The 19,589-nt window shown below is 34.8% G+C and overlaps 1 protein-coding gene and 1 pseudogene across 1 annotated transcript in view; one reads left to right on the plus strand and one right to left on the minus strand.

Annotated features, from left to right (window-relative positions):
* The window catches only part of SGCZ (sarcoglycan zeta), a 242,505-nt gene that overhangs the window by 216,849 nt on the left and 6,067 nt on the right, over window positions 1-19,589 (minus strand). The window lies entirely within an intron of this gene.
* Window positions 8,499-9,144, plus strand: LOC100936671 (eukaryotic translation initiation factor 4E-like; annotated as a pseudogene).

Consider the following 19,589-nt stretch of genomic DNA (forward strand, 5'->3'; position numbering starts at 1 on the left):
AGGAACCTATTGTGCTATATTAATTTTTTTATTCAAATACGCCTCTTAACAATCAAAAGTCATTTAATACAATTTTTCCCAAAAGGAAGGCAGAATAATATACCCTCTAACATGAAATTTAAACATTTCTGCAAAAACACTGGATATTTGAAATTTTCTCTTGAATTGATTGAACACGTAATCTTGACTAATCCAGGTCACCCTTATATAGGTTTACTTTTTCTGTTTATTAAATCAAGTGTATTTTACTGGCCCCGTGATTCTTTCAGAGAAGCTTCTATCACAGACATAAATGAATCAATTTTATATTTATTTGTTCCATACTTTAATTTTCCTACTTCTCTGATGGTCATTCCTTAAAGCCATCTTCCTCCTCCCAGAACATCATTTCCAAGTTCTGACCTACACCCTCTCTGATTTCACTCAAATGCCATTTACTTAGAGAGCTTTGACTCTGTCCCCATGTGGCTGACTGGCTCCTTCATCTGCCCCTCTAGCTTAGCTTTATGATTTACTGAAATTTAATTTCCAAAGGCCTGCTGAATACTTCTAACAAAATGTCTCACTGGGATTCAAGCTTCACCTGTCCAAACTAATACTATATTTTAAAAGGAAGTACACTGAAACACCGACCCTAAATTTTCTTCCACGTATCTCATATTTATTCTGGACATAACTACCGAATCCTATTCCTAAATACAATTCTGATGACGTCACTTAAATGCTCAAAAAAAGGGCTCTCTATTTCTCAGTAAGCAATATCTGAATTTTCTTTTCAATTTCATTGAGAGAACTAACATGACCCCAAACTTTCTTTCCAGTCTCAGTCATATTCGTGCTTCTTACACTGAGCACTTGCTCAGGGTGTCCTTTGCTCTAGCATGCTGCTTCTTTCTGTGTGACTCACACCTTACAAGACCCATGTCAAAGGCCATTAACCTCCTCATACATTACCTGCCCACTTTTACCTGCGATAGTTGGTGAAATAAAATATCATAAATATAAAAGAAAATAAACCTATATTAAATTTCCAAACATGTCAGAAGCAGTTTCTACAGAGAGTAACGCATCTCAACGCATCCTTAAATTAACTAACAGGCAAAGCATAATAGGAAACATTACATAAGAGAAAATAGTTAACCTTAAATAAAAGTTACATGAAATGAGCATGAAAAATACATGCATTTATGAAATATGGGAGGTTAAGGTTACTTTGAAGATAAAATGTAACTTTTCAACAATCCCACAAAAATTAAATATCAAGATTATAAATTACATATATTACAAAGGACATAGATATCTTTAAAAACCTGTACTATACACACATACCAACACACAAGAGCTGGATGTTCATAGACTAGAAGTCCTAGGATAAACTCGAACTACTTGCAGAAAAAGACAAACATTGCTTCAGAAAAAAATATGTCAGTGGATTCTTACAAATGCCAAACTAAAATTTGTCCAAAATATTACAACCGAATGACTCTAAAAAACTTCCAGCAAAGCCTAACTCTTCAGTGATGACATCTTGAAACACCAGTGTCTTCTTGGTTTTTAGTGAAAATAATAGCCAATTTCTAAATAGCACAATATCTCTCTATATATATAGATATCAAAATATCAAATATCTATCTACATACATACGTATATTGATATATATTGTTGCCCAGGCTGGAGTGAACTGGCGTGATCTCGGCTCACTGCAACCTCCATTCCCCGGGATCAGGCCATTCTCCTGCTACAGTCTGCCGAGTGGCTAGGATTATAGGCACCCGCCACCAAGCCCAGCTAATTTTTCTATTTTTAGTAGAGATAGGGGTTCACCATGTTGGCCAAACTAGCCTCGAACTCCTGACCTCAAGTGATCCTCCTGCCTCGGCCTCCCAAAGTGCTAGGATTGCAGGCGTGAGCCACCATGCCCAGCCAGTTTGCTATTTTTTAATAATGGCTTTACATTTGTGAAAAAAAGAATAATGAAATCATAAGGCCACCTATAAATGATTCAGCATTCCTATTTTCAAATGAAAATATAGGGGCTGGATGTTGTAGCCCCCACTTGTAATTCCAGGACTCTGGGAGGCTGAGGTAGGAGGATCGCTTGAGCCCAGGAGTTCGACACAAGCCTAGGCAACATGGTAAATACCGTCTACACAAAAAAGTAAAGAAAATTTTAAAAAATTAAAAAGGCCAGGTGTGGTGGTGCACACCTGTAATACCATCACTTTGGGATGTGGAGGCAGAAGGATTGCTTGAGCCCATGAGTTTGAGACCAGCCTGGGCAATATAGTAAAACTTTGTCTCTACAAAAAGTACAAAAATTAGCCAGGCATGGTGGCACATGCCTGTGGACCCAGCTACTTAGGAGGCTGAGGTTGGAGGATCACTTGAGCCCAGGGGTCAAGGCTACAGTGAGTCATGATCACACCACTGCAATCCAGCCTGGGCAACAGAGTGTCTCTAAGAAAATGAAAATGAAATGAAAGTATTTTTATAACAGAAAAGTAAAATAAATATTGCTCAGGTTCATGTAGCTTTACATGCCATAGCTATGGTAATGCATTATTCGTGGAATTTATTTCACCTCCTGAAAAAGGGATCAAAGTATTTAGTAAATATTCTCTGTGACTCCATTTGAAAACTATAAGGCTATTTTAACTGTGTAAAATGAAAACTGAAATCATTCAATGGTAATTCCAGAAATAGCACACCTAGTTTTGCATTAATTATGGATATAATTTGGTTACATTACAGCAGTAAGACATTGCTTAAAGTAGAAAAGAAAAGAGAATCAAGTTTCAGAGGTCTGTAGACTTAGCAAAATTATCAATAAATTAAAATTTGGGGAAGATAAGACTATGATGATTACATGAAAATCTTTAATATTAATTGAGTATTGATGTAAACAGCATACACAGGGCATTACAATAATATTGCTTAACTTACAGTGTTTTAATGTGTAAAGATGGTAGACAAAATAGATTTGGTACATATATTATTTTACTGATATTCATTTTAATATAACATTAAGTCAAATGTTAAGTCTTTATAGGGCAATCAATGTAACAACTAATCTACCAATATAACTATACTATGAACAACAAAACATGAATTCAAAAGAATGAACAATGGTTAGCATGACAGATGCCTTGGAATTAACATTAATGCCACAGAAATAACATTTTTTGATATGACCACAGCATGCAATATTTCTGATACTTATATTGCTTATTTTAAAATTACGGGAAGGCATCAATGTCCCTAAACCAAGACTTTTCAAAAATCTCAATGAGGTTTTCTATATCTTCAAAAGCCATTCAAAATTCTGTTGTAAACATGGAATAGCAAAAATCTAGAAATTTTATCTGATTTTGAATTTTAAAAATAAAATTAATTTTATTAAATTTAACTAACAAATGTTCACTCCTTTAAAAACAAATGCATACAATCACAGTTCAGTCTTTCAGAGAGACTGTTATTAGTAAACTACAAAATAAAGAAGAGCTATAAAATTATTAAGACAAGAAATAAAGATAGTCTTTGTGGTAGCTTGCAAATTTTTCCCATTGCTGTATTTCCCTTTGCAAAGTGACTTTACTATTCCTCCACTCGGGAAGTTGAATCAATTTCTTATCACTTGAATCCGGGTTCAACCTTGTAACTCCTTTTGGTTTATGGGACATTAGTAAACTTGCCCCTAAGCAGAGGATTGAGAAATACTTTCACTTTGGGACTCGCTCTCTATTGCCACTGGACACCATTCTGTCACCACGTGTTCAAGCTTGGACTAACCTCCTACTGGATGAGAGACCACATGGAGTGCCATTTCAACCATCATACCAACTTAGACATGTATGTTAAGATATTCTAGGTTATCCAGCCCCAGGTCAGTTTGTATAAACAAGGAAAACTGCCTACTGAACAAAGTTGAGAAAATGAATGCTTGTGGTTTTAAGCTATTAAGTTTTGGGCAAAGGTTTTTTGTTTTGTTTTGTTTTGTTTTTCAGCAAAAGCTAACTGAAACCATCATTACATATAACTTTTAGAAAATTAAACTATTTTTCATAACCGTCATGACAACAAAAGTAGTTTACAAATCTCACCATGATTAAAGCAAAACATTAAATTCAATAACATTATAGATGGACATAAAGTACTTAATCCAAAATAATATTTTATATATTTCCCTCTAGAAGCTATGTAACTGTCCATAATATTCATTAATTTTGAAATAACATATGAGATTAGGTGCTTGATTAATGTGAAATTTAGCCAATTTCACATTATTCCAAATAAAATGTAAAGCACTGGGAAATATTGTAATTTCTCTGTAAAATCATTCTACCAGATTGCATTATTTTCCGGTTTATCTCTTTGATAAACTCTGTTACCTGGCATGAGCAGGAGTATTTTGACTCTACTTCTCTGGTTTAATTTTTGACGACCAAAAGAGGACCACCAATATGGCAAACACAACATGCATGAAACAAAACATGACAAGCTGATGGCAAATCACAGATACATGAGGAAGGCAACAATGACATTGTGTCACATAGGAACTGAATTAAGAAGAAAAAATAAGTGTCACTGTTAATTTGCATGCATTTGCATTATTTGTGGTCAATTTCTCTTGTCCTACTCCCTGATAAAATAAAAAATGTGGTAAATATCAGTATCAAATCCAGTAAAACTTATAAAAAGAATGGATGCAAAAGTAAAAGAAAAATAAACATGTATTACTACATTACTTCTTTGTCCTCCACAAGTACTAGAGGATAAAAAGCAGAAAGAAAATGATACTTTATAGCGGCTTATTTAAATAATTCACTTCCCAAATAGTTCTCAGCAAGAAATGAAATAGCAGACAGTCACTAATTATACCTAAGTTAAACGGAAAGAGAATATTTGCACTAATTTGCATTTCAAGAAATGAGAAAAAGTTAGAGAAAATGAATTTAACAAATATTTTATCAGAAAAAGAGCAAGTACTGCTATAATAACTTAACTGATCATAACAAGAGCATCTGTGGGAATAAAGTAGTGAACATCAGACACATGAAAAAATAGGACATTTAATTGACTTTTCTTCTTATTGTTTCCTTCCTTATTTTCCAGTCATTCAAATTTCAAAATGAATACTTTTGTAATTTGGTTCAAGACTAGACCATGTAATTCAGTTTCAAAGTGGTGCCAGGGTCAAAGAAACAGTTCAGCTGCACAAAGTAAATTTCAATAGTTCAAAACTTCTATTTGCATATCTGAAAAATGATGAAAAGAATGTAAATTCATAATTCCTTCCCTGTCCATATTCACTTTTCCAGGACCTGGCAAATAACTACAGTACATTCCAGTTTTTCTCTCCCTCTCCCAATCCCTTTCCTTTCCTTAATTATGTAGGTTGGCCTAACCTTTCTTCAGCAAAAAAAGAAAAGGTCTATAACTGACAAGAAAAGAGAACAAACCATGAGATTCTCTTTGGTCCTGAGGGACAGCGCACTAAAATTGCAGCCTTAAAGTGGATCACACTTTGCTCCTATGATAGATGCTTGGTATAATGATTTTGAAAACACAGAAACGTCTACATAAAATTTGTGATCTGTCCCGGGTTTTATTATCTGATATAAATTTTATTAACAAAGTGGTGATATTTTTTCATCTTTTTTAATATAAAGACATACAAACATATAGACGAAAGGATTTTCTCATCCTGAAAGCAAGGGCAAGAAAAAGAGGTCATAGGCAAGATGGCAAGGGTGATTTAGCAATGTAGTAAAACAATTTTAAAGAGTAAGTGGTATATTTTGCATTTCAAATTATTTGCATACCAAAGTTTAACACTCCAATTCCTTAAAACGGTAGTCAGTTTTGTGTGTACCTCTAAGGGGGTGAAGACATTAAGGAAATGACAGAGATCTATATTTGGGTGGACGCCATGACCAAGGAAAGAACTTTCATACGATTCGGGGGAACGATAAGAATTCAGCTGAGACAGGAAATTGAAGCTAGAGGTGACTTAAGTCCCCTGGAAATCCACAGAAATCTTATGAGCATAACTGGATCATCCATAGAATACAGAACAAGGATTGAATCTAAATTTTTTATGTTTCTTGTTATTTTATTCTATTATTATTTTATTTGAAACAGGGTGTCCCTTTGTCACCCAGGCTGGAGTGCAGATCTCTGTTCACAGCAGCCTCAACCTCTAGGCTCAAGCCATCCTCCTGCCTCAGTCACATGACTAGCTGGAACTACAGGCACATTTTTTTATTTTTTGGCTAATTTTTTATTTTTTATAGAGACAGGTTATTGTCATGTTGCCCAAGCTGGTCTCAAACTCGTGGGCTCAAGTGATTCTCTTGCCTTGGCCTCCCAAAGTGCTGGGATTACCGGCGTGAGTCAGGGTACCCAGCCAATTTTTTAAGTTTCTAAAAAAGCAAGGTGATCAAAGGTAACCTGTGGGTTCACTTCTAATAAAAATTGTGTTCTTAGCATCTTAATAAAATTGATGAAACCAAAACTAGGTCAAATATATATTTTTCTTTCTTTCCTTAGTCCCTCATATTGCCAAAGTCTTGATATATCTTAGTAAATTAGGGATAAAGATTATTCATTTTGTCACAAATGTGCTATTTCAAAGCAAGTTCTTATTTATAGGAGACTATTTATTTCTTCAAAGGAGATTTCAATTGCTGGGCATATAGAACATTACAAAAGGAGATTATACCTAAATCTTTCAATTATTTTATTAATGCAAACCAAAGGAAAATCAGAGGGAAAGTATGATGAAAGCACATGGAAAGCTGAAATCATGACAGTAAGTGATAGGCCTTATTGTCATGACGACAATAAACAATGAGCTTTTACAGTGAGGAGGAAATGTATTGTAAAAAAATTTGGGTAGAGAACTATCTGCAGTATTTGTGACTGGATTTTCTTTTGATTAGTCTACTGAGTGTACGACGAAAAAAGCATAGAATGACCGAGAGATATTGGTCAAAGGCAGGGTTTTCAAGCTTCAATAGAGGGTACCAAGGGCATTGGAAACCCCTGCCATTAGAGAAGGAAGACCTCCTTTTCCCTGGGCTTTATATTGCTTTTGTTTGTTTTTCTATGATTTTATTAAGGAAACAATGCCACATCTAAAAAAAATTTATAATACATCCGTCCAGACAATAAAAATATTCTAATTTATAATAAATAAGAGGGATGGATTTTAGTATGAAGATACCAAGTGTTTCGAGTTTTAACAAATTACATATCTTTGTGCCTTGGTACCATGCCATTAATAAAATTTCTAATACACTATTTCTCAGAAACATTAGAAACAGTGATGGTCTAATGCATTAAACCTCCATAAACAAAAATAATGGGAAAGAATGAAGCGCTTTCTTCAGTTAATAAAATGTCTGTTTGATATTCGCAAAGAAATACATTTTCTTAATTTGAAATCCAGTAGACTAACAAAGTGTAAGCTGATTGGCACTTTAGAGTTTCAGTGTCTTGAGGATGAATTGCAAATTCTTTAGCTCTCAAACCCTGCATGCCTGAAGCCCTAAGCTGCTTTACAAATTCATGTTTTTCCGGGCGCCGTGGCTCACGCCTGTAATTCTAGCACTTTGGGAGGCCGAGACGGGCGGATCACGAGGTCAGGAAATCGAGACCATCCTGGCTAACACGGTGAAACCCTGTCTCTACTAAAAATACAAAAAAATTAGCCAGGCGTGGTGGCAGGTGCCTGTAGTCCCAGCTACTTGGGAGGCTGAGGCAGGAGAATGGCGTGAACCCAGGAGGTGGAGCTTGCAGTGAGCCGAGATCGCACCACCGCCCTCCAGCCTGGATGACAGCGAGACTCTGTCTCAAAAAAAAAAAAAAAAAAAAAAAGATAAAAAACAAATTCATGTTTCTCTACTCCTTTATATCTCTATTCTCAAAATATTTTTTTTGGTCGCACATTCCATGAAATCTTTTTTAAAACTATGGCATCTTGAATATTATAAAGCTGTTATTTGAAATTTTTAATATCAACAGTTTAATAGTTGCAAGGAATAAAATGTCTGACACTGGTACAGTATCAAGTGTAGATTTAAAATGCATTTTGTGAAATACTTCAAGGATATGGAGCTCTAGATTGAGCTTATCCTAATGATCGAACATGTCCTCCTTATCACCTAAATCATCAGTAAAACCAGCCTCTTTTTTTATTTTTTTATTCATTTTTATTTTTTGAGACAGAGTTTTTCTCTTGTTGCCCAGGCTGGAGTGCCTCCCGGTTTCAAGTGATTCTCCTGCCTCAGCATCCAAAGTAGCTGGGATTACAGGAGAGCGCCACCACACCCTAATTTTGTGTTTTTAGTAGAGATGGGGTTTCACCATGTTGATCAGGCTGGTCTTGAACTCCTGATCTCAAGTGATCCACCTGCCTCCGCCTCCTAAAGTGCTGGGATTACAGGCATGAGCCACCGCACCCGGCCTCAGCCTCACTTTTATCAGAAAAATCAAACCGGAAGCCACCCCTACTCCTAATTCCCCAACTACAGAAGAGGAGAAAACGGAATCTCATCGGGAGGTTGCTAACCCAGAACACTATATTAAACATCCCCTACAGAACAGATGGGCACTCTGGTTTTTCAAAAATGAAAAAAGCAAAACTTGGCAAGCAAACCTGCTGTGGCTGATCTCTAAGTTTGATACTGTTGAAGACTTTTGGGCTCTGTAAAACCATATACAGTTGTCTAGTAATTTAATGCCTGGCTCTGACTACTCACTTTTTAAGGATGGTATTGAGACTATGTGGGAAGATGAGAAAAACAAATGGGGAGGACGATGGCTAATTACATTGAACAAACAGCAGAGACAAAGTGACCTCGATCGCTTTTGGCTAGAGACACTTCTGTGCCTTATTGGACAATCTTCTGATGACTACAGTGATGATGTATGTGGCGCTGTTGTTAATGTTAGAGCTAAAGGTGATAAGATAGCAATATGGACTACTGAATGTGAAAACAGAGAAGCTGTTACACATATAGGGAGAGTATAACAAGGAAAGGTTAGGACTTCCTCCAGAGATAGTGATTGGTTATCAGTCCCACGCAGACACAGCTACTAAGAGCGGCTCCACTACTAAAAACAGGTTTGTTGTTTAAGAAGACACCTTCTGTGTAGTCTCATAGGAGACTGCGTTAAGCAATCGAGATTTGGGAGCTGAACCAAAGCCTCTTCAAAAAGCAGAGTGGACTGCATTTAAATTTGATTTCCATCTAAATGTTACTAAGATATAAGAGAAGTCTCATTTGCCTTTGTCTTGTACTTCTGCGTTCATTTTTTTTTCTTTTTTTGGCTAGAGTTTCTGCTATCCCAATCAAAGAATTACAGTATGCATCCCCAGAATCCATAAATGTGTTCCTGGCCCACTCTGTAATAGTTCAGTAGAATTACCATTAATTACATACAGATTTTACCTATCCATAGTAGTCAAAAAACAACTTGGCATTTCTATACTTTACAGGAAAAAAAATTCTGTTGTTCCATTGTATGCATGAGCATATTTTGCTGGTTTGAAAGATTATGATGCATACAGTTTTCTAGCAATTTTCTTTGTTTCTTTTTACAGCATTGTCTTTGTTGTACTTTTGCTGATGGCTGATAGATTTTAATTTGTTTGTTTCCCTACTTGATAATATTAGTGATGCTGATTTCAGTTTTTGATTTGTTTTGCTTTTGTTTTTTTCCTCATATAACATTGGTGAAGGATCCAGGAATATGACACAAAGGTGGAATAAACATTACTTTTGTGCATTCTTTGGTAATTTTTTTTGTTTTTTGTAACTACAAAGCTTTGCTACAAATTTATGCATTTCATTCAAATCGGTGATCTATGTTTGTGTGATTTCCTAAACATAATTGTGGATTATAAAAAATGTAACATCATAATTACATTCCTAACTAGAATTAGTATGTCTGTTTTTGTATCTTTATGCTGTATTTTAACACTTTGTATTACTTAGGTTATTTTGCTTTGGTTAAAAATGGCTGAAGTAGAAAAGCAGTCCCATTCACATTAAGACAGTGTACAAAACTGTAAATAAACTGTGTACAGTGCATTGTCTTTTAGACAACTAGATTTGTCCTTTTATTTCTCCATCTTTATAGAAAGAATTTGTACTTCTTATTGTAAGGCAGTCTCTGTATTATGTCTTCTTTTGTGGTGTCTTCCATGTGAACAGCATAAGTTTGGAGCACTAGTTTGATTATTATGTTTATTACAATTTTTAATATATTGAATAGATAGTATCATATATATGGAATTAAATTGATGTGGCTATCTTTGCTTTTTTATAAAGTAAGGCACAGTCCTTCAGTCTTAGGTAAATAATGTACTCTTTTAATACGTGAATACTCATGAGAATTGGGATCTGATGCATCACTATTTGGTAGCAACACTGGTTGCAAAACTTGGTTGCTGAATTGAGTTGTTTCTATGTAAGTGTCAAAATGATAATGTAGGGAAAGTACAGGTGGTGGGGACATATGCATTAAGAATTTTGTTAGTGTTGCAATCTAAATAGAATGGAATAAACAGTATTAAGACATATTTATAGTGGTAAATTGCTGTAGTATAGTGTTCTGTAAACTTGAAAACTTGATCTACTCTTTGTAGGTATCATTTGAAAGCAAACTTGAAAATGTTTTGTACATAGTACATACTTGTATAGTCCTGTGAAATAAAGTATGGCTATCAGACCAAAGGATAAGCCAAACCGTAGGTAGCAGAATGGAAAATATTAGTTTGAGAGGAAAATTTGTCTTTAAATAGTGATTATGACTTAATCATTTTAAAACTGATAAACTTGACAAAAACTCTCTATGAAATAAACATGAAATAAATAGCACTGATTTCATTGTAAAATTTTAAAGCAGTTTAAAGGGTACTACAGGTTATCACAGTACTCTCAATGCCACAAACACCTCTTGTTCAGTATTCTAGAAATCCTGAATCTTCTGTGTTTATTATAATCTCAGCATACTGTACATAATATTTGCTAGTTAAACTTGGGTAGTTGGTTGAGGTGACTTACTGTCTATGTCAATATGTGTAGTTTTGAGTACTGCAAAAGTTTGCTTAAAAGTGATGATGTGAGTGGTATGCTGGCAATGGGTGGGACTGAAGTAGTATATCTATTATAAATTAATGATCTATTTTCTTGATTCTAAGATGAAGTACAATTTTAAGAAGCATCAGCTTTTAGGTGCAAAGGAGGAATAACACGTTAAACGTATACAGTTCTAATTTTTTGAAATAACTAATTTGTAGCATTTGATTATTGCTATGACCATTTTAGAATCATGATTTTATTTTAAACCTTTTTCCTGGGGACAAGAAAGGATAATAAATTACTCTGAATCAAAAAAAAAAAAAAGAAAAGAAAAATGTTTCCATTGTTCAAATGATTTATCAATGTTATTATAATTAAGTTTTTAAAAAAATTAATGAGTCAGAGAGAGAGATTTTGCCATAAATATGTAGCATAGATGAATGTGAATGTTGCCTCTCAGTAGTTCATACCCAGCTGCTGGTACTTTTTTTTGAGACGGAGTCTTGCTCTGTCACCCAGGCTGGAATGGACTGGCCAATCTCGGCTTACTGCAACCTCCGCCTCCCGGGTTCAAGTAATTCTCCTGCCTCAGTCTCCCTAGTAGCTAGGATTACAGGTGCACACCACCATGCCTGGCTAATTTTTGTATGTTTAGTAGAGACAAGGTTTCACCATGTTGGTCAGGCTGGTCTTGAATTCCTGACCTCGGGTGATCCACCCACCTCGGCCTCCCAAAGTGCACACGGCCATTTTTAACATTTATTAATTTACTTAACCTTTCATTTCAGCTGCAACGTATTCCCAAATTATCTTTTTCTTTAGCCAGTTCACTGTTGCCCATTCTCAACTTTTTACATCCTGAGCAATGCATCATAGCAACACTGATGAAGGTTACCGTTTACATTTTTAAAATAAGGGAAATATGGTGGTAACAGAAAAGGTGGAAAAACCAGGAGCAGCAAGCTTCAGTGTCTCAGGGTAGACCAAATTTCAGAAAGGGTGCCTTTGAAACTTGAGAACTTCAGATAAAATATCCATGTCTGTGTACCCCCTGGAAAATCCTGGAACACACTTAAGGGTACGCTTTTCTGGGTTTGAGACTATTGCTTTATAGGATTTCTCAAATCAAACCAAACTGACCTAGTCACAGCTTCCTGGACAAACGATGTCTTTTACAAATAATTTTTTTTTCTTACAAACATCAAGTGATTTTGAATTCCAATCCAATCTTTCATTCCTCATAGCCCAATTAAAATTTTTCCATATAGAAACATACAAGGTTGATTCATAGACAGTAATTTAGTGTAGAGGACCTGATTTCATTTCAAAACATTCCCACTACTAATTGTTCACATGCTCAGTTCCCAGGCCTGACTTCTAAAGAAGAGTAACTTTAACTGATAAAAGCAACTTCAACAAGCACCACTGTAGTTCCACAGTCATAAAAAACATAGAACAATGTCATTCTGCAGCTGAAGTACTACCGTCCTGTCCCTGGTTTTGTGTTGTTTTTGGTACATGCTACTGACAGGAGGATATGGGTGCTGAGTCAGTTATATTTACACAGATAGGAACACAATAAAGCCATAAAGCCCAGAAAATTCAAAGTTAGATCTCTTCAAATCTTTTTGGATCACATAATCTCCATAACTATTGAAAGAATATGACTACTGTTTTTAGACAATACAATTTCATTCTACGATCTAATTCACCCTTGTTTATATTGGTAAAAACTTGCGAAACAAGAATAAAAGATCAGGAATAATGAGGTCAACTCTTACATATGCAAAGCATTCTGTTTGTCTAAAGTGATGGGGAAGTATATTTTCAAAGATTTAATTTGTATTCTTTGAATATACGAATCATTCATTCACCCAATAAAGTAAATGTTCACTGAAATGTGTATTATTTTTTCTGTATGTAAATACACTGTAATGAAAAGTTTAAAAATGTCACTGGGCACTTAATATATAAGAGGCAGTGTTGCATGAAGTGATCAAAACATAAGATTGCTGCTCTATAGAATTTACCTATTTTGTACTTTGTTCTTTGGAATAAACAAAGTATTTCATATTTTATAATGCAGAATCCATTACATATGTGACACTGGAGACAAAATATCTTGCCACAAACTTATTGAATGTGTTATTTTAGTAGCTATTAGTGGGGACAATGTTTTTTTGAAGCTGTTGATCAAACATATCAAAGGGTCATGAAATCAATTTAGTTGGTTGCAACAATTATTTATACATATATGGATACATGCCTATAATTAAATTAGAATAGATGCGCTTGGCTAGAATAGATTTGAAATGTTCAGAACGTGTAAAATGTGTTTCTTACTGTGGTTCATATTCAAAAAAGATTGAGAAACACTGAACTAGTGTAAGTACTGCTAATATATATTTTGTGGTCTGCTCCTAGAGTTTTGGGGAAAAAAGTAATTTTTTAGGAAATCTTTCTCTTTGTCGTGACTTAGAGGATTCTATATAGCAGTAGTCAGCCCACATACATGCAAATATGTGATTTTGGAGTAGTGAAAGAATATACTAGTTGGAGAACAATTTCTTTTCGCTTCATTATAAGAAATAATACTGATGGTGCTGTAATCCCAGCTACTTGGAAAGCTGAGTCAGGAGGGCTGCTTGAGGCCAAGAACTTGAAGCTCCCGTGTGCGATAATCATGCCTATGAATAGCCACTGCACTCTAGCCTGGACAACATAGCTAGACTCTGTCTCCACAGAAAGAAGAGAGAAGAGGAAGAGGAAGAAGAGGAGGAAGAGGAGGAGGAGGTGGTGGAAGAGGAAGGGAAATAACACTGATACTTCTTTAAAATTCCTATTCACTGGAGAGTGGGATCAATATGTTATGGCTCCATGTTTCTTTATGCAAACAAAAAAATTATAGAGTCAAAATACCTATTTAAAGAAAAACTACACAGCATGAATCTCAAGAAAACTATTAGAGTAAGTCAAGAATGTTTCCCAGAAGAGGAATAATAATAGAATTCTATAGACATTCCCTTCACCTTCTTACTGAGAAGACTGAGGATTCATTTCTCTGTTGTTAAGAATTTCCCAGTGGTTAAGGACATAAGGATCAAAGCTTGACAGACCTGGACTTGCATTCCTGCTCAACAACGTTTTTTCATGATACTCAGATAAGTTACATAACTCCTTTCAGCCAAGTCCTCTTTCACAGCTGTGAGAGTATTCTAATGAGTATGCTAGTGTCTACTTCCTATGGAATGCTGTTAGAACTGGTTGAGAATGTGACCCAGGACCTTCAGCAATTAATACTTGAAAAGTACTTAATAATTGGTAGCAGGAACTATTCAAGATGTAGTAAAAGGTTTCTGTTACATAATTTTGTCTGCTACCCTAGGGCTGATTTTTTAAATTAATTAATTTATTTATTTTGAGACACAGACTCGCTCTCCCAGGCTGGAGCACAGTTGTGCCATCTCTGCTCACTGCAGCCTCCGCCTCCTGAGTTCAAGTGATTCTCATGCCTCAGCCTCCTCCCAAATAGCTAGGATTACAGGTGTAAGCCACCATGCCCAGCTAATTTTTGTATTTTTAGTAGTGACAAGGCTTTGCCATGTTGGCCAGACTGGTCTCAACCACCCGACCTAAAGTGATCTGCCTGACCCCAAGTGATCCACCTTCCTTGGCCTCCCAAAGTTCTGGGATTACAGGTGTGGGCCACTGTGCCTGGCTGGTCTGATAACTCTTAACACTGGATGACACTGTTATATTAGATTATTTTAAGGAATTTAAAGATATGTAATATTGACTAGCATCTCAGTGTTACCCTTTTCTTAATATTTCCCTGTTACAGATTCTCTGCAATAGGTTGTTATTCACACAAATCTGGTACTTTATAGAACGGCAATCTGAGCTGATATGTGCTTCCCTTTTGTTCTAGGTCTGCTATATCGTCATCTCTCATCTTTCTTGGGGAAAGACAAAAGTATAGGGTTATATCATCTCTCTCTCTCTCTCTCTGTGTGTGTGTGTGTGTGTGTGTTGGTGGAGAGAAAGATGAAAAACCACAGGTAATTCTTAAAGTATTTGTTTATAAAGGCAATTAAATTTGAGGTGATTAAGGAATCTTCATTTTTTTTGTAAGGCTTCAGTAGTGTCTGAGAGACCTCACCAGTGACATACAATGGTGTAATCTGTAGAAAAAAATACGCAGTAAGAAGAACTCCTTTTAAAGCTGCCTTAACATGCTTTTTTGTTCGTTTATTTTTAAGTCCAAAGAATATCGCACCTCTGCAACCAAGTTTGCCTACACATATTATTTAGCAACTTCAAACTGTCTCCCAGTTTTAATGAGGTTCTTCTATCATAGGATTATTTTTTTTTTCCCCACTCCTAACCTGGGCCAAAGTGCTGAAACTATCCCATAATTTCTTCTAAGGTTGCAGTCCAGCATTCAACCAATGTAAATTGAAATACAGATTTTTTTTTCTGAAGAATATGTAAAAAAGATATCTGTAGAGTGTGAATTGTTAAAAAGCAATGAATCAGCACTGAAAATCTCATTCCAGTCATAGTATTGACTTTTAGGTTGCATGATTTGAGGCAAGGGAGTTGCCGTATACAAGATAATATCTTTTCATGTCTAGCATTAGCGATTAGGTAAAGTAATAAGAATAAAAAGGCTTTGTGAATTACAAAGTTTAATGTTAAAAAGAATTTGAACTACAATCAGTAGGTACGTGAATGGCTTCAGGGTTTATATCAGTGGGTACATGGGTTGGTTCAAGGGCATATCTGAGCCACATAAATTTGCATAAAGATTTAATTTACTTATGTTTGTATTTACGTATTTTCCTCAGCTTTTAGTGGACCCAATTAAATATGTCTGGCTCTAAAAATATTAAAAAGCATTTTATTATGCAAATGAGTGCTACCTTTCCTATGTTCACCACTGGGTGTCTCTTAACCAGCAGGATGCATGCAACCCCTAGAAAGAGGTTTAGATGAATTATTTGCAAACGTTTGCAAAATGGAACAGAAAAAGGCTAAGTTCATCAAAATTGCAAACATTCAAGTCCCATTATGTCTAAAGCTGTCAGAAATAGTGTAAATATTTGCTATGGATTAATTAAAATAGTCTGTTTACAGGCACACAATGCAGAATCTACTTTTATGCAAATGAGGTATATAGAGGAAGAAGTGACTCGAGGTTTGAATTCTGGCTCACCCTGGAGTCCTGAAACTTTGGACGCATCACTTATATTTCCTAAGTCTCCAGTGACTCATTTGCAAAATCGGAATAAAATGACCTACATTGTCCACCTGACAGGGTTGTTGTGAAATCAAATTCAAATCCAACTGAAGCTTAGCAAATTACATTATATAGAAATCATTAACAATAGCAGATATTTGTTTTTGATTGCCTTGCTATAGGCTAGCGTCTGGGTAATAATTTGGTAACCAAAATAGACATGGCCCCTGGGTTATTTCTAGTTCAGCACTATAGTCAAACAGCAAACTAAAAATTTAAAACTCTAAAGATTTTGAAGCAAACGGAAGGTGTGTATGATGCAAGGGGATAAGGATAAAAAACAGTCAAAGCAAAGTTAACCCATGCACAACTTAATAGTAACTCCCTTTCAGAACTACTTTTGATTAAGAAGAAAATCAAAGTAAATATTAGAACTTATTTATAAATTAAAAGTCAGAGTGTATTATTAGACACATGAGATGTGGCCTAAACACTTGATAAGAACTTCATGGCCTAAGATAGATTTACTTGAAACAGAAAATATTGAAAACAGAATACTCAAGCATTCAATTCAATAAATCAGAAAAATGACAATAAGTAAATACAAAAAAGAAAAGTAGAAAAAGGAATTTAAAAATATAAAAATATTTAATTGATTCAAACTAAAACTGGTTCTAAGTAAAAAAAATATAGTAGGAAGACAACTGACTGTTCAGAATGTTTAAATAAAAAAGAAGGAAAAACACAAAAAGGCAACATTAGGTATTAAATGATATGTCTAAGTAAAGGGAAAATTTTGTATGAATATAAAATGTAACAGAAGCGAGTTCTGTTGATTTAGAATATTAGAGAACAATTTTCATATAAAAATTAGAAAATTAGTCAAATATTTTGAGTCAGAAAAGTCTCCATGACTAGGCAATTTCATGGTGGAATTAAATCATACCTTTAAGAACAAGTAATCCTGTTATTAAAATTGATGTAATGTATAGGACCAAAATTAAAGTCTCTCAATGAATAGATTTAATAAAATATTAACGGAAAAGTGAGAATAATAAAATAAAATATAGGGAGAAAAAACTAGAACAGAGTATATGCAATAATTCACAGTAAAATATTAGTAAACTTAATTCAACAGTTTATTAAGATTGCTACCTCATGAACAAGGAAAGTTCATCTCAATAATAAAAGAATACATCACATTTGTATATCTTTTCATGTCATTTACTCAATATATTAAATAAGAAAAATGATAAAAATCATCTTCATATCTACAAATATGTGAAAAAACATAATATGTCTGACTAAACTGTAATTTACATGATAACATTTATGCCTGACTAAAGCATAATCAAGTTAACAGAAGGAAGGATTTGTAGTCTCCAAGTTACTTGACCTATCCGATGCTGTTTTGCACTCTTTCAACCCGGAAACACTTTCATCTTTCTTCTCTTTCCAGGATATCATGTTATTTTGGTTTTTTGACCTCTCACTGGCCTTTACCTCTTAGACTGTGATTGGCTCCTTCACTTCTTCTCAAACTCTTCAATATTAGAGTGCCCAACGATTCATTCCACGGAAATCTTATATTTCCCATCTATTCTTACTTCCTTGGTATTCCTGTCCAATTTCATTTATTATAGACACACACACACACACACACACACACGCCCTGCACTTCCAACATGAAATCTAGACTCATATGTCCACCAGCATGCTCATCTAATAGACAAAATTAATAGTTCCACAACTGTGCTCCTAACCTACCCCCACCCCTACATTCCCAATTCTTCTTTGCACTGATTAGTGGCAATTGCTCAGACCAAAAAATCTTGACATCATGTTACATTTTCTCTTTCTCTTAACATACCATATGCAAATTTGTCATCAAATCCTTTGACTCTACTTTCGAATCATACTCTCCTTGACAATAATGCCCAACACATAATGAGGATTAAATGAGCTAACACATGTAAAACATTTAGTGCAATGTTTGGCTGGGAATAAAAATGATTAAAAATAATATTCCTTGAGTTGGGGATTGTGGTAGGGTTCTACTGCTTTTATCTCGTCTAAAAACTATAACAGTGTACTTATTAAAATATTAGGCGCTACTATGAACTTCTTCTTGCAGATGATAAAACTAAGGCAAAGAGGGGTTAACTAAAGTTACAAGTGCCAAGATTTGAAACCAGTTATTGGACTCCAGAGCTGTAGTGTATGCCGAATGTTGGCTATCATTAAGAATCATAATCTGTCAGACGAGCCCCAGAAATAATAAAATTTCAAGAAAATTGCCAGATTATATACACAACACCCAAACACCCCAAATAATAGCTTCTCCACACAAGCACAGGGGTCTATGACAAAACTGAACTGAAAATCTATAAACTTAGACAATAAAATCATTAAATGACTAACAGGAAATATGTGATGCTTATAAGGAGAAGATTGTTAAGAAATGTTTCCGAACAACACAAAAGAGGTTTAGAAACAAATGAGAGAAGAGCCAGGCTCCTAGATAGGGAGACTCAATACTGTCAGGTTAGTGCAAAAGTAACTGTGATTTGTGCCATAAAAGTCATGGCAAAAACTGCAATTGCTTTTGCATCAACCTAACACAAAGATGTCATTCTCCAAAAATTAAATGTAACCATAATTAACTTCCCAAAAGAAATTTTTATGAAACTTGACAATGGATTATTAAGTTTATTTTGAAGACAAAATGCACAATAGGCAAAAGCCTTTCAAAAATAGCAAAAACAAAGGAATCACTCTACCAATTAGAAAAAAAAACTTCTTACAGCTAGACTTTGGGTTTCTTGCAAGTATATCAGTAGAACAGCATAGAGTTACTGGAAATAAATCTGTGTATGCTTGAGAATGCATATAAGAAAGGTTGTATTTCAATTTGGTAATAAATAAATAAATCTGTGTATGCTTGAGAATGCATATAAGAAAGGTTGTATTTCAATTTGGTAATAAAAAATATGACTATTCCAATTATGGTATTGGGGACTATTGGTTTTTCAAAAGAAAGAAAGAAAGAAAGAAACAAGGAGGAGGAAAGGTGGGAAAGGGGAAGAGAAAAGGAGAGGAACAGGAGGAAGAGGGAGAAGGGCAAGAAAAGGAAGAGATAGAGGAAGAAAGGATCCTACCTAATACTATACATCAAACTCCAGAAAAGTTTTTACAAATCTCCCTCACTCTTTAACAATTACTTCTTTAAATTTTTTGAACAACCAACAATTTCATAATAC

This window comes from Pongo abelii, chromosome 7 (genome assembly GCF_028885655.2).
Source record: "Pongo abelii isolate AG06213 chromosome 7, NHGRI_mPonAbe1-v2.0_pri, whole genome shotgun sequence".
NCBI classification, from domain to species: Eukaryota; Metazoa; Chordata; class Mammalia; order Primates; family Hominidae; genus Pongo; species Pongo abelii.